The sequence below is a fragment of the Plodia interpunctella genome, chromosome 16 (genome assembly GCF_027563975.2).
Source record: "Plodia interpunctella isolate USDA-ARS_2022_Savannah chromosome 16, ilPloInte3.2, whole genome shotgun sequence".
Lineage (NCBI taxonomy): Eukaryota > Metazoa > Arthropoda > Insecta > Lepidoptera > Pyralidae > Plodia > Plodia interpunctella.
Window position 1 is genome coordinate 6,813,808 of NC_071309.1, and position 18,173 is coordinate 6,831,980.

The following is an 18,173-nucleotide window of genomic DNA, read 5'->3' on the forward strand; positions in this document are numbered from 1 at the left end:
AGATTTTCTATGTTGAACCGAAAAATCGTGCAGAATACAGAATACAAAAAGTTCTCTCATTTTAATCACAGCTAGGCTTGTGAACGTTGTCACATTTAACGTGATTTTTGTTTAGGTGAACCATTCGTGGCACATAGTCGAATAGCACCTACCTAACTGATATCCAACAGTGTATATCCAAGACAGATTGATGTGTCTTAGAGAGCCAAGATCACATCGAGCTAAGAAGTGCTAAGTTTCATTAGTTATATAATTTAATAACTTAAATCTTTCAAATAAAATTAATGTTCTTATATTATTCATGAGGAATACATTTTAATTATTCCTTGAACAGCGTTGAGTTTGTGTCATATTCGGATAAGTGCCATGAACGGCATACAATAAAATCAAAAGTTATACATGACGTTCAAACGTCTAGATGTGTGTAATTGAAATCTTTGCAAGATATTTTTATTTAAACTACACTAAATCGTCACCATAACTACTTAGCTCGATTACGATTGGTGCTATTCGAATTGGTGCTCAAAGGATACGATGTTGTCATAAAATCGGGTTGCGCTATTTTGGTTGCACTCGCAACATGACACTGCTTTCTGTCAAGCTCCATCGTCAGACAGACAGAACAAACGACCCCGTTCATTGCTAAAATTTATTTATAGCTCTGTTATCTGAGTGACAGCGAATGTGAATGAAAGTGCTCTCATATCAACCTTTGCAGATTTATCAGACAAATATTTTCGTGTCCCTTTGATCAGACACGTAAATTTACTTATTAAGCGTCAGATCCCAAGGTTTAATTTCCTACTTTCTCCACTTCGCACGGTCTTTAACACAACATAACATAAAGTTAATAAGTAACTTGATTGTGATACCGATTAAATACAAATAGATATCATCACTAGAATTGTTACTATGATTACTACTGGGGACATAAAGATACATACATACTTTGCCGCTTTGTACGAAGCGGTTAGGTTATTTATTTGCCTAGTACACAATAGTCTCGGTATTGGTGAAAAACAGATTTAGAGCAGCAAAATTACAACTTGATGAATATTATCATATACCTCACATTCTGATGCAAATTAAATCAATGTCTATATAAAGGGCGATGGCGGAGCCGCGATTGCAGGCCATCGCACGCAATTCGGCAATAAACTTGCAACTACGGAACTAAAATTTCAACGCAACTTTATTTTTATCGAAGGAAGTCGTTAGACGCTATCTGAACCACCTCACAGGTATTAACATACATAATTATAGGTAGTTTAACAATTGGAGCAGTGCCAACTTGGTCCAACTTGTATTATACGATCATTAAACTTTTTAGGTTTCCGTTTGTAAGGGAAACAATGTGTTTTCGTTCAAATCTTCTCGATTCCGGTAGAAACAGATTGTTAGATAAAAATTGATTTATACAGTACGCTGGTCTGTAAATGGTTTAATTTACGGCACCTACTCTGTTGTTTTCATGGCTGAATATTTCGTTTGGTAGTTAGTGCAAGGTGTGTAGAGAAATATTGAAGTCATTAAAGTATATCATCATCGCTGGTCCATGACTTTATCATATCGTATTTGTATATAATACTAGAAGTTAGTTCTTTGGAATGTTTGTCTTCATCAAATCTTCTCTCACGTCGCCTTATCTGTCATCCGTTAAAAACAGGAACGACGAAGTACACCAACATAGGTACAATAAACGATTGTTCACCAACGTCCGGCACCACCATTACCCGAACTTTTGAATAGTCACACGATATGATAAATTTGATGGTTCAATGTATTGTGAACGAAATGGCTTCAAAGTGTCCAGACAATATAAATATTTTTATAATTAATCACACGGTCCATAACATATACACGTCATATAGTGTTTTATATAAGTAATTTCACTGAAATGCCCGAATGCAGTTCATATACCTATAGTACTTTGTAAATTAATCCATTCGGTTCTCCATTTTGGTATTTCTCCATTATGTAAATTTCCCGAATCAGTATTATTGCTCTGAATTTGTAATTAAAGTGAATACTTGGAAATCGACAATTAGTTGTAACGATCAAAACATCTTGTAACTCTGCAACTCTGTAATTAAGCGTTGTTACGGTGGTAATTCTGTGAATCCACACAAACAAACAAAATTGACGTCTGTGTGTAGTCTCAAAACCCCCCCCCAATACCAATACATTCCTGCAGAATCACTGCATAGTATTAAACAAAGTCGCTTCCCGCTGTCTGTCTGTCCCTATGTATGCTTGCTTATTTTTAAACTACACAATGGATTTTGAAGCGGGTTTTTATAGAGATAGTTTGATTCCTAAGGAAGGTTTAAGTGCATACTTTATTATTGTTTTACCCGAGCGAAAGCTAATACTATATAGAAGAATGGAAATTATGTAGATTCTTTTTTTTTTTTAATAGAAATTCTCTATTTTAATTTTTTTTTAAATAGAAATCTATTTTGAAAATACTAGTTGTACTTCATGTACCGGGCAAAAGCATATTGTAAGCATTTGTGCAGTGTTCTCCCTGTTTATATGTCCTTCAATAAAAAATATTTGCGACGCCACCATCCCTAAAAATATCAAAAGGCATCCATTTCGCAAGTGAAAAAAATCATGTCAGAATCGAAGTACTCTTTATTATACTGTGATTTGCGTAGTACCCACACATTAAAATTACATATAAACCACTTAACTCGCTTGTCACGCGTCACCACATTTGCACCCTCCCTCCTTCTATTTTTCTTAAGTAGTTACGTATATAGATTTGCCTTTTAGCTATTTAATGTCGTTTCCAAGTAATGTATCATTTGTCAACATTGTAACAATTTACTAGCTGAGCTTTAAAAGCTCGCGAATACAACTTACCTATATATTGGTTGGTTACCGACTTCGTAACAATAAAGTGTGGCGTAGTTATAGAAAAATAAATGCTTCTAAACAGACTGAAATATTGCGAAGCCTAAATCGTTTTTGGAGGAAATGGTGATAACCCGGCAACTTTGGAGAACAGCAATTTCGAAATCATTGTGATTGGACCATAGGATTATTAATTAAGAATTAATACGGTACTTACCTAATAAAGTCTCATCATTGTCATCAGATGTTTTTTTATCCAAATAATTGAAGCCTTGACATTGTTTCAGATTAAATATGCTCTCTTTTTGTGTCGTAATCTTCAGGCAATTCATTTCTATGTTCACACCGTTGGTTGCAAAATTTTTTATCTCCCATCTCGTGATTGACCATTTAGAAATTTATCCTGTGTCCACTATAAAATTCATTATGAAAAGTAGATAAGGATATCATTTAAGGATAATCATTTCAGCCACAAGAAGTTACTGGATTTAAACATCTCTCAAAGATATATTCTTGTCCTAGAAACTCATTTGAAGTAAATCCTTCTTATTTGGTGCACTAGCCGAATATAGACTATAAAATTATCTATTGTTAAAGTGAGTATTTCATAAGCAACGCCCTAACCAAAAGCGCTCGAAATTCGCCGATGTCAAGTACTTTTATGGTCCACAAAGTAAAAGGCTTTGGAAATATGCACACGATTTTCTGAATATTGCGTTACGATGCGGTGGATACTACGTGCTTTTCTATATAGTAACCTACATAGGATATACACAAAATATTTCATTTTTGCTTCATGTGTTTTACATAAATACTGCTATTAGTCGAGATACTACCGCATAAAGTTAAACTCAACAACATCGAAAATGGAAAAACCAACATCAAAGAAAAATAATGTAACTTAAATAAATCGACGTTAAACTTATAATGAAAAGCCGGGCGATCGAATGTTTAAAAAAAATGTAATTTAAGCATCCGCTAAAATTTCCATACTCTCATGAAACTTATTGAAATGCCATCTGAACTTCTATGAAAATGAGATACCATTTGCACCGAATGGATTTGTGGTTTTACTTTCTGAAAATGAACATTTTCAGGTTCATTTCTGACATTTGGTTGGAGGCATTCAGTATGCGAGTCGCATTCTATTTGCGAGACATCCTGTTAGGTTTCCAATACATCTGGCCGCGCGCGCGGGCGGACCAACGACTCCCTACGTGCTCGCTTTCACAATGCACGACTACACTTACAGTGCACATTTATACGTACATTCGTTTAGAAACCGACATTATCGAACAAAATATATACTACTTTTGAAAATAACAAACAGTTCGTTTACGATCGCTAAAGATAATATTTACAAAATTTAACAAATCGTTAGCATTAAAACTCCGGGATACTGAGCGAGGGAATTGATGAAACTTGGAAATTTATCTTTTAAAAATACGTAATAATAAATGATAAGACTGAAACATTTATAATTAAATGTTGACTCATAAATAAATAAACTTTTTCTTGTTGTCAGAGAAATATCGTAATAACTCTGGGTGCACCACCTGGTCTACATAATAATGCATTGTCATTTAAACTGAAGGTGTATAAAGATTTCAGCTCAACCGGTATACGATGGCTAATTCGAAATTGAGTTGCAAGATTCTAACCGAACAAACCTAGGGCACATATGTACAGCTAAAAATTGTTTTTTCCATGAATGCACAAGGCTTTACTTGTAATATGAGACAGCGCGTCATATTAAAATAATGGAACATTCATTATGGAAAAAGATTGCAATTTTATCGTGCAGAGAGGTTCACAAAGCCTCGATTTCGTTTATGCATCTAATAATGGCTGCGTCACATCATAACATAAAGATGAAGCTTTTCATATCAAATTGAGTTCGTGGTTCATTGATTTTCAATTTGTTTGGGAGCGCGCAGTCGATTCGCTGCGACGACCCGTTGTTGGCTCTACTACCAAACAAGAATTCATATTTGCATACTTACTATGTCTAGTTACTCAATTACAGATTCGTGCGAGAAAATTGCATATACTTACTTTAATGTAATATATTTCAATTATCATTATTGCCACAAAGCTTAAAAGAATGAGGGGAAAAGTCTATTAAATAAATAATAAAAATTTTAAAATATTTATTTTACTCACGAGCGCCCGAGAGAATAGTCCGAAAATATGAACGCTTGTACACCTTTGTCTCCGTTTGAAAAAAAAAAGTTAAATTGCCCGTCCATCTTGCACTACTAGTAAGGATACAAAGTAGATAGCTATAGGAACACGACTATGGTTATTTGACTCGCGATTACTACTTTAACAAGAAGCACCCGCTTCTTGTTACAATTCGCATATTAATAAGATTTAAAATAGGAATATTTCCAAAAAGTTATTGTAAATTGCAATCGTATATTTTTTGCCTCTGTCATGTATAATTTTTCTTATGTCAGTGGCGTTCAATCAAGCTCACTGAAGCCCAGAAACAGCGAAGCAATTATACATAAATTACTATGTTAATTGAAGACGCTCCTTGTTTCTCATCTCGCTATTCCTTGTTGTTGTCTTTGTTGTTCCAACATTATTCGTTCGCAAGACTAAGCACCAATTAGCGAATAGGGGTCTAATTACAAACAACTATTTACTTTGAAATTACAAATTGGATTACACGTAATTACATTAAACTTGAGTTACGTAATAATTAATTATATAGTAATATTGTAATATATATATTTATTATATAGTAGTATTAATTATATAGTAATATTGTAATTTCTGTCAAAAAATGAATCAATTGTATCCTAATATTTAGTACTAAATTTGCAATCTAGATCACAACGTCGAACTTAGCATAGGCACCCTTCGTGTTTCGAGTTTGTGCAACTAATAAGGTTGTTCAATGGTAAATATTGTCAATTAATAAATTGATATGATCTAATAAAGACTCGTGCAGTCATTCTATTTATATATATATACTTAGTTATCAAACGAAGCTCAATGGCGCGGTGGTTAGCGCCCTCGGCCAGCGAAAGGTGTGGTTAAGACACAATTGTCCATCATTGGATGGGTGACCAATAATGTATCATCTTGAGCTATTCCGTGCTTCGGAAAACACGTTAGTCGCTCTTGTGTTTGCAGTCTTTAAAGCCCGTTAATCAGCAATAGACCCACGTAGTGGGTCATGGCCCATACTCAACTTCACTCATCAGTACATAAGACCTTTGCCCCAGCAGTAGGGACGTTTAAATTATGAGTATATCAAACTCAGACGCGTAATCAAACAAGGTTGCCAAAAGATCTTTAAAAAGGAGCGTAAATTTTCATCATTCAAAATTAAGTTGCGATCATTGCTGCTGGAACTTTGCTGTTATAGTGTTAACGACTTTTGAATGTTGAATATTGTGACTAACAGTAATTGAAGTTGCTATTTTTTAATTTAATTATGTACAATTGTGTTGTACAGTCATCAGCACGTCAACCTACACAATTTCATTGCAAACTCGCTGCTGTTATCGCGCCATAGAGGTTTATGCAGGGTAACTTGATCAGCTGTTGACTGTACCTATATTCAAATGCATTATACTTTGTTTTATGAATTGACTTGAACTGAACTGATATATTTCATTGTTAGTGGCTCTCGTCGTAATAGGCAAGCCAACACAGTTATTATTAACGTTATAGAACAAAGATAAGCTTGGCAACACAGGCATTGTGCTGTATGAATCATGGCTTATAATACAGTTTGCGCGACCAAGTCTACTAACAAATAAAAAATGGTTCGGAACAATAACTTATTTACCTAAGTTATTTATCTGTCTGTCCGCTGTTTGTCTGTCCCTATGTATATGCTTAGATCTTTAAAACTACGCAACGGATTTCGGTGATAGTTTTTCTAAATTAGATAATGTTATTCCTGATGAAGGTTTATAGTTTTACCCGAGCGAAGCCGGGTCACACAATAAAACTGGCAGAGTATGAGTCGGACTCGCGCACGAAGTGATCCGTGCCATTATTTATCAACTTTGTTTAACTTGAAGATTCTTAGTAATAGTTTCTTACTAATAAAATCAATTGAGCGGAAATTTTCTACACACGCTTAGTTTGGATGCTTGACCTGTTATTGCATCCAAAATCAGCTCCCGACGAGGGAACTCCTCTACGGTTTAAAATAAATACGTAATTTTTTTGTCACGTATTAAACGCATAGATTTGTCTTTGCATTAAGATCTGTCTGACAATAATAAAAGCTTATGCAAATTGTATTGTGTTGTGTAATTATTGTAAAAATCTTATTTTTTACATAATGCTAATCTTTGAGTTTAAGTAGGTTCGGCACCTATGTGAATTTCATATACAAATACTTTATATACCAATGTTGTTTTCTGTACAATCATTATTTGGAGACCGTGTAGAGGCAGGACACAGTGCATATTATAAATCAGGAGAGGGATTGTACATCGCACTGCAACTTAATCTTGCACCTGCGGTGTTGCACCACGACAATGCCTCATGATATATTATGTCATTTATTACTTGCCACGTGATAATACAGTTATAGCTAGCCGTTGCCCATGATTTTACTTGCGTTGAGAGTGGAAAGGCAAATCGATAATATAAGGTAGATAGTATACAAGACACGGTGTATCTTCTCTCTCTCTCTCTCTCCCTCTCTCTCTATTATCAGAGCGTGTTCCCGGTTTCCCGGCATCTTCCTCTCATCACGTTCACGCATCACATTTTCCTCTTCACTTCGCAGGACCGTCGGCATCCTTACCTTTATATTATTTGGAAAAAAAATAATGAAATGATATATATAAAACCCTTATTTGCGTCTGAACATTAAACTGCATATAAAATTGCTTGCACATCTATGCTATTGTAGGTATATATAGCGGCGAATTCGCTATAAATTTGGATATGTTAATGTGATGTTGATTGTAAATAGTTAATGAGATCAGTTGAATATTGACAAACTGAAATATAAACCAGCAAAATATCGAATTTATTGGACAAGAATTAATTTAATTCAGAGTTAAGCTTGCACCAAAATAAATTGTAGAATACATAAAAGGTAAGGTCAATTATTATCAAGGGTATTTTATAACAAATAATAATATTTCGGCCAATACCTATATCCCGTATAGTGCATTACTCACGTCACGCAATACAATCTAGACAAATGTGTCCCAAGTGCCTCACACGTTCAGTTTAGTACACACAAAAGGCCTATGCGAGAGATAAAACTGAAATATATGATGGTAACCACTGTCGAAGATTTGTGAAGTATTAGTTTGGCCCCGTAGGTACCAGTAAGCGTAGTGTTGGACATCCATCAACCAACTGGGTTAGCACGAATATTTGGGAATATCTCATTCTCTTTCTCATTCTCTTTCATTCTCATTCTTTCGTTATTTAGATAAAGCAGTTTGATAATTTATCACAACTTAAAACAAAGTCGCTTCTCGCTTTCTGTCTGTCCCCTATGCTTAGATCTTTGAAATATTTTTTTATTAGTTAGAGTGACTCAAGAGTAAGGTTTAAGTGAAATATTTATTTTTAAATTTACCCGAGCGAAGCCGGGGCGGGCCGCTAGTAATAAATAATCAGTGGAGGTCAGTCACTTACATGTGTAATTGCTTAAAGCAGTTTAGGTGTCAATCATATGAGAACAAAAGAATAGTGTACTTTGGGAATAACCTCCCAAGCAGGGCAAAATCAGCTCGCGTCTCTCTCAGCATCTCCCTGATATTTGAGAAATGACTATTTGTCCAGGAGCGGACTTCTGTGGCTGAGATGATGATGATTTGGTACAATTTGTACAAGTACCAACTCGCGAATACCATCTCATCTCGCAAACTCTGAAGTGTTATTAAATACTAATTACATAATTTACAGTACTGTCCAACTGAACCATTTTTGATGACATTTTGTACGCATAGTCAAAGACGCTAGTTTAAATAATATAAGTTACTTTTTTTTAACCCAAGACGAATGAAAGTGAATTTTGACAAACGCCTCCAATACATTTTACCGCGGTCAGATCAGCGGAAAATCGTGCGATGAATAAAATACAGCCAAAGATCCAATAAAGAAATCCTTTCAATAATGTTCATATTTAGGGCGCACTCGTATACTCAAACAGATAGAGGCAATCATTCGCCGACACCTATCGTCAGCTAGTTAAGCGTTTCGCTGATTGCTGGATTGAGTTATAAATCTGTAGCTGCACGCGATCCGCTTCTCTGCAGATATATAACTACCAGATGCGCCATTGAATTATTTATTTTGACCTTATTTGTAATTTGTTTCGGTTTTTTAAATATCCTTAGCCATACTAATATTATAAAGAGAAAATATTTGTATATTTGTTTTTGTTTGTAATGTTTTAAATTTTGCTCAAAAATTACTTGATGAAATTTGGCTCGGAGGTAGGCGAAACCTTCAGGAGTAACATAAAGTTGGCCACAAAAATATTCCAAAGACACCATCTGTTGTTCGGTCACGGAATGTCTATAGAATGTTTTAAAATATTTTGGGGCAAACTCAATCAGTGTGGTTAAAAAACTAATTTTGTTGATTTGATATGTACAGGTCCTATATTGCCACATATACTTTATTCATGCGTTATGGTTCACAACACAAGTTACATAAATAGTAATATCAAATTTGTTGAAATTATATCATCTTTTTCCCATCTTAGAGTTTTCCCGGTTTCATCATCAGTCGTTAAGCGTCCGATCCCAGGGTCCACTCACTTACTTTTCCTAGCATGGAAGACTTACAATGAATATCAGTTTTAGACTAAGAACAGATTACCGTCTATACACAAACTTCAAAGACTTCTTCTTTTTATTAATATAGATATAACATATCCAGGCAATAAGTTTCTGAGTAACTAAAGTAGCTCCAATACTATAATCAGCATGCTTGTTGAATGATAGCTATTATACGACTTAAATGCAGGCAATATAACTTGAGATCCTACTTGAAGATATACATAAGCTACAGTGAAATTGAAGTACCTAAGTAAGCGACTGCTCAACTGATTATAGCTGTGTTTTATGGTTTTGGTCTAATTGTGTATTATAATATTTACATATTATACATATTGGTTTAATTGATCAAAAACATTTTCTCACTTTATCGGATCATTCATAATGTCTTCTGTCAATCAAGACACAGGTTTGTTCAATTTCAGTTCGATGGTGGTGTTTGAGCGTGTACCCATTTTTCATCTGCTGCACTCTAATTCTAACTGCATTACTGTAATTAGAAGTAAGTTATGTAATCTATGGTCAATGTCAGTTTTTTAATGCATTTATTCATATTCATAGTCGTATTCCTCATGGTTATTACGTGGAATGAAACACACGCAACAACTTTCTTGGCATTATTAATGGAGTGGTTTGCCTTCTCTATTTCACACACAAGTTAATAAGAATCAACCAGTGTGCAGGTTTCCTCACGATGTTTTCCTTCACCGGAGAAGTATATTAACATGTCAATATTAACTACCCAAACGAACCGAGTAATCTTGATAAATCCAATATAGCGTGACGTTGACAGAAAGCAATTTTTCTCCTACACCCGTTGAATGTTGGAAAAATTAAGGATCTTGACAAAATAGAAAATGAAATATTAACACATTGGAAGATCGGAGATATTTTTGTAAGTAAAAATAAAACGAGGTATAGTAATTAAAATTTGGCCCTAATTTATAAAGAAAGGAACGTAATTTTTCCACTTTGATGCGAAATGTGGAAAACATTTCGCCATTTCGTAGTATTGCCAAAAAATAAACCCAACAGAACTCGTGAAATAGTATTATTTCAGTATAACAAAGGTAACTGTAACAGTGTAATAATATTTTGTCTTGATTACGTACGCTGCAATAAAAGCAAATGAAAAAGTAATTAAGTAGGTAATCTGAAAATGAGCCGCGCCTTTTATTTGGTCGGCTGTGTGAGTGAACAGCTCTGGCGACGACGGGCTGAGTGTATGATTTAGATAAGTCCGCCGCTTGCTAAGCTGAGCACTTTCCACTTGACACCCAATAACCGATTTTTGTATTATTACAAGCTTTTATTTAACTTGCTACGTATGTATAGAAAAGGATGCTTGTTCGGTTGGAATCTTGCAATCCGACGCAAAAAGAGGGGTGTTATAAATTTGACCGCTAAGTAAGTCTATCTGTATGTCTGTATACGTGGCACCGTAGCTTATCAACGTGTGAACCGATTTAGATGAGGTTTGTTTTATTTGATAGCTAATTTTTATGCGGACAACGCAATATTATATGCATGACCTGATTGTGCACCCAGAATCGTACCGGTCATGAAATGTTGCATGCTGCTTTAGTTCCAATGGCAATGCAAAATTGTGTTAAGCAAGACTATCGTAGCGCGTGCCAGAAGCTTCAATATTTAGTGCATAAGAAATTAGCTAGCTAGCACCTGCTCTAGTGTATCGTACTTATGTCGATACGTGTTAGAATTTTAGCCGCAGCCCGAACAGGCCTACAAGGAGCAGACCGTTTCGCAGGCACCCAGTTTCTGCCCCAACTCCTCACACGGTGCATTACCCCCGTCCACCGCATTCGAGAGCTATTTGCTGCCACAGATCAGATTAATGTTACCACTTTTCTACTTGTCGTGCCCGCGAAACTTTCGCTCGAACAGTCTTGCCAGACGCAATTGTTCGAAGAATTTGTTACGTTATATAACATGTAAACATGTATCAACTATAATGTTATTGGCCGCATGGATTCCTATTCAGCCGTTCGTGGTTGCCGAAAAATTGTAAAAGCCAAGGACGAGATGGTTAGATGTGGAACGGCATTTGACAAGAAATGGAAGGAAAAGACAAAAAGACAGAATGTTATATGTATTTTAAATTAACTTCATCGACACTAGTGATTATTTGTACAGAAATACGAGACATGATCTGCTTAGGGCAGGATTTTAACCTTTCAATAGGAGAACAATAAACCAAAGTTATGTACGTGACAATGTTAAAAATTTATTATAGGTATACCTTCTCCAATTCCTATCCATCCTACACAAGTTGATAGTCACTTGTTATTAAGTATTTGAAGAATCTAGGATAAAGTTTCTTCGCCGCGTTCAAGTAAAGTGTGTACTTATACCAAATATAAACCGAATTTGGTATCATTTGACCACAAGCGGTTGTCATTAATATTATTATTTGCTGTTTTAAATAAAATTGTTTAAATCCATTCTTTATTTAAATCATCAAAAGGAAAGCTCGCGGGTGTTAGGTAGACGTGTTCCCAGTTTCCCACTGCCTCGTGTTTCCGTTCATGAGGCGGTAAAAATATTACACGGAGGTGCAAAACCCCGGTGCGCCGTTATAGCTATCGTTAAGTCGAAAATTTCTCTCTTGTATAGCCATGAAAATGTGGGTCGTAAAAGTAACACTTTTATTTTTTTGCAAATGTTTATTAAGAATATAATTTTGAATTTAATGCCTTTCCATAATTCATTTTTTACAAATAATATTAAAATTTCGCACGACAATTTCGACGTGACAAACATATGTATTTATAATAAAAAAAACTTATTGTAGCTACAATAAGTTTTTTTTATTATAAATACATATGTTTGTGTGTTTAACTATACAGGCTAGTTTTAGAGAAAAGTGCGTACGATTTTAAAAATAATTTAATGCAATTTTTAGTCACATGTTTATCGCACATCCTAATTCATCTAAAAATATATAAAATGTTACAAAGAAGCTACTTTGTTATTCTTTAGATTTAACATTGGAGATGGCTAAAGGTAATTACTATTTTTATTCAGAAAAAAAATCTTTGTATATCATAAAAGACACAATTATATTTTTGCTAATATGAATACTAATGAATATAAATGCGAAGCCGACAAAAAACAGACTTAATTTTCTTTTGTCACAGGAGACTCAGGTTAGGTATAATTAATATCTCGCAACGTGAATTTATTTGAGAGATTAATTAAGAAATTCTCGGATAGTCTACATAATAGAAAAATACGAGCGATCGATTGTAAAAGAATAGGTAGCAATACTCAAAGTGATCATGTGATTTTCAGAAAATATATTATTATTTTACCTTTGCTCAGCAGTGGAACACCACAAGCTATGAGAAAATAAAATTATTTCAGTACGAATATGATACACCAAAATAATATTGCAAATAGAAACTAAGTTCTGTCCTGCAGGTCTGTCATCAACTTTTACGTGACGATTCAAATGCAGCACAGTTCAGTTTCGGAGACTGAAACGGATCTCATTAACATTCAAAAATAACTTGATAATAAGACTTTATAATACAAATTTGCGATGTAGATCAGTTTAAGTTCTAAACAGTATTAAGAGATGACAGTAAACCCCCTGAGAATTAAGACAAAACGTATGGTAAGTATTTATATTATGCTTACACTTAGTTTGAAAACAGTGCCGCATGCCACAACGTGACGGTGTATAAATTCCAAAGGCACATGTGACCACATACCAGCTGATGTCTAATAAATCGCTTGGGTCCGTACGTGACACGTCGCGCAAGCGTGGGATCATGCTGAGTCAGCTTGTACAGTATCACGCTACACCGGATCCTGTGCATCCCCTTTCTAGGTGAACGACGAAACCGAACACATCAAATCTCGACACGATGAGCCAATATCAAACTTGGAATTTATGTTGTCAGCGTAATCACTAGAACAGACACAGCGTGGCATCGCGTCGTGCAACACCCTATTGTATCATCTGCCTGCCTACGTCTTTGATACGATAAAGATATCGCGTATATAAGTACCGATATTTGAAATATCCCCAAACACCCTTCGTTCGTGACAAGCAGAACATTACTAGAATTAAGTGCCATTTTGTCCATGATAGTTTGTGTATCATAATTAACAATGTTTATTTACTGGCCAAATCATCAACTTTTTAGTAGTGACGCATTTTCTCCTTCTATGTAGTTCTACTTTTTCTAGTTATAGTCTATATGTTGTTTAACTGGAAACTGTACAAATCTTGACCTGAATCTTTATAATTTATATAATCTTAAAATTAACTTTGAAACTACTAAATCCAAAAGCAACTTTAAACCCAAGTATTATTTGGTTGGATAAGGCTCGTATTTATAAACATTGTGGTTCGCTAGAATCCATAGATTATTTCCGGTTTGCCGCAACAGTATATTGAATTATGCGCAGCACTTCGAATGGTTTTAATTCAATCATGGCGGCGCAGCTAAAATTTAAAAGTGTCTGGGATGAAAATAGATACGAAAAATCATTAGTTAGAAAAGTTTATAATCTTATACCAAATATTTTTCAAAATAATAAGAAATAGAAACACGATATCTCCTATGCAATTCATAGTTTCTGGGCTGGAGGGACATGAGATGTAGATTGTTGGAATATGATTTTTGTATAACTGAACACTCATATAAATCGGCTAGACTAATCAGCAAGGATCATTTTGATGAATTAAGATTACGATGTGAAATTATCTTCCACCAAAATACAGGAATGCGCTTCACCTTTCCATTTATCCTATGACTGCATGGTTTCCCTAAATGCATTTTAGTTAGGTTATTCCTATTTCGTTTTATTATGAAACTGTAGCTACTACTATATTCTCTTAGGGATGTGCAAACAAGATGGCAGGGTAAAGTGCATTGTCCTTAAACCACAGATGTTGAGCCCAAAAATTTAATCATATAAGTATAAACATTAATATTCATCTAGTTTGATGGCTTTTTATAATTCATTTACGGAGGATAAAATATTTTTTTTCAGTCTTAAGTTTGCTTATAGTGTATTGAATTTTACCTAAATAAAAAATTGATCCGCTCGGAAACTTCTTCGCCTGTGTGTACCAATGTTATCTTTCGTAATGTTGAGAGTTTTGCTATTTTAGGTGATACTTTATCTCAATCCCCCAAAAGTTTTGTCAGCCAACAAGATTAAATGTAAAGTTTAAATTAATTCCACGGTCTTATGCGAGTATTTTTGAGCTCCGCTTCGTCGTAATGTAAAGCTGGTTTTATCTATAATTACATTTTTATTTAAATTAAAAGATCATTTCTATCAAGTGTCCATGTAAATCATGTAACTAATCTTTTAAACCTTTAAGTGTATATTCTTGGTTTATATATATTATATTCATATTTCAACTAAAAACGAGTGTCTTGAAATTTTCTGATGATTAAATATATTGTTATATAATAATTTTATTTACACATTTTCTTTAGTAATTCCTAATGGTATTTTATATTTAAATCTGTACAATAAGATAATACCAAGCTTTAAAAATCGTAATAATCATGGATGCATTTTCCTGAAATCAGCCCGAACGTGCACGAGAACTCAGCCGAGCGTGAGATTTTAATTTATAATGCGGAGTGAAGTGAACCAATCCTATTCCTTTAGCTAGATATGAAATCATACTTCATACTTATCATCTACCCATATATCCTATAATACTACTGTAATAATATCCAAAGTTTTGCGTGCCTATAGGCTATTTTTGATTTGAGAAATCTTCTAAGTAGATTACATTTAATTTAGTCTCATTCGATGCAGAATTTAATAGCCTATATAACTATTAATAGAACATTGTTTGCAATGTTGTGAGTCTCTCAAAATATAGAACGCAAAACTAAAAAATACCCCGGTTTCAGATACAATCTCACCCCGTCACTGCACTTTCTCGTAGGAGTCGTAGAAAACAAAAATGGTAGACTCACTATTAGGGAAGGTATTGGGTGAACGGGTCGCGGCTTTAATCTGGAACATAGAGCCATGTGCCATTGCTACGTTGCAGCTCTGTTGTACTCCGTTGTTTTCCATAGATTTTGACACTGATATGCGTTCCTGAAATTCCTGCGTTGTACGTCGACAGACGTAAAACAAACGAAGCACGACTAAGCGATAAGCATACAGTGTTGAAACTCAACACGAACAAAATTAAACATTTAATTAGAGACAGTTTCAAGGAAGAACCTACATCACAATAAGATACAAAAACAACCCTTGGAATTGTCTCCAAGCACACCTCCGCACTAATTGAGCGTAGTAATGGTTGAATAAATTTACTTGGACAATAAAGACGCTCAACTGAACTATGTCCCGTTGTTGGGGTCCAAATTGCTAATTTGACCGCTGAGATTTAATTATGCATGCTGGCCGGCGGCGGGAAGGGGTTTCCAGTTTCCAACCAAAACACTGAAAGTATAAAAGTATGCTATTAATATTGTTAATGATTATTTGTAGGTATTTCCCTCATCTCATTGTAATTAAGTCAACGTATAATATGCAAGTCGACGTGCATTGAGCCCGGACTTTACAAAACGGCAAACAATACCCAAATTCGTCTAAAACACTTTTCCCATCCGTCGCGTCGGCAAACACATCGCATTCACCTGAATGCAGGAACCTTCCTGATTCAGGAACGCATTGAGATTCTCTAACATACAGCACAGAGGAAACTGTCCATGGGATAGGTATGTGTGATATGTTACAGTTGTGTTGGTACTACTACATAAACGGATTTAGCGCCATGCGCTATTGCAACGTTGCGGCGACATTGTGCTCCGTTGTTTTCCATAGGTTTTGATACTGACATACGTTGACGTAAATCTATCTCCATACAATTTCTATGTTATCCGTCGGCGAATTACAGTCAACGTGACGGATGACGACGGAGCGCAACGTATATGCATTGCTCTCAGCTACTTCTAGGTAGGCAGCGTTATTTGCGTACTTTTAATGTTTTAGGAAAGAGGGTGTCACTGGCAGGCTTGTTTATAATGTAGCTAGTAATGCGCAATTCCGCCCGACCCCGTGAAAGTATTAACTTTTTATTACATTCGACGAACTTTCGGGTTATGGCCACGTAGGGACCTGCTACTGGGAGATCCTGTCAAATTTACAGGTTTATTTCGACCACCTGTCTACATTAATAATTTAACGTGTACTTACTTCACATAAAGTGTCAGGATATATTTATAGACGTAACAGGTCAAGCTGGCTTTTTAAAAATAGCCATAGAATTAGACCTTGATAGCTATTTATTTGTACGAACTTTATTTACGAAATATACTTACTTTTAGTATTAAGTTTATAAAATATAAAATAAATATAATTCAAGAACATAAAATGCTAACAGTAATCTGTACCAGTCTGCTTCGAGAAAAACTGAAAGAAAAATTTTGAGATATAAATATTATATATCAACAAATACATAGATGGACCTCAGAACATAATAGGTACGTAAAAAAAGATTAATTCAAATTTACCGTGAGAAGTGATAAAAGTGTTGACAGACAGCCTGGCTTATTCATTTCTAAGCTTCTAGGTAAATCTACTCCGTCATCATCATCTCACACTGAATCGCTTCATTCTTCAGTTTGCGCCAAATGTCATCATTTCATTTCTTACACCCATTCATGTTATTGTGGAAACAGAACCCTAAAACGAATAAGTAGGAACGGCAAACTTATCCTATGAACTTATCCATCGTATTTTCTCATAAAGAAAATCAATTGTTAAAGAAAAACTAGTTACCTGCCCGACGTTCGCCAACTTTTGCATTTGCTATATTAGTAACGATAGACTTGCAGATTTAGTAATCCACCAATCTCAGCCGGTTTATCCAAGTTTTGCGATAGATTTCCCAATGTCCCAGTCCCCGCGGCCCGAGCGTTTCACCTGTCTAATAAAACCTTTGACAACCTACGCTAATTTATTGTCACTCGGATAGATTGGCCTGGGGACGGAAAGTTCCCGATAGATTACCCATATTTGGTATTCCTGCGTACCTATCTGAAAATCACCGTTCAAATGACGCGCTAGCATAGTTAACCGCAACACCAGGTTTTTTTTCGATATTCGCGGTAATAAGTTTGTATTTTCAGATTTTTTTTCAATTTAAAGACAAAATAATAATTTATTCCATTACACACATAGTATAATCCGACATAGCTCGGCCACAATCGATTTTGTAATTTATTTACAAAGCAATTAATGTAATTTATATGTTATATAATTTTATTGTTATTATTGTTATATCTTTTAGACGCGTTGACTTCCAATGTTTTCTTCACACTGAAAAACTGTGTACTCGAAGAGATATTGACATAACTTATTAGTCCTGTAAACTTTCCGTTTTAACATTGAGATACAGAACCCTAAAAATATTGATAAATAGATAAAAGCTCTAAGCATTGGGCATCGTAAATCCATGCTTGGTGGGCATGGATTTACGATACCCAATTCTTAAGTTTAAGCCTAGTCGATATTTTGTAA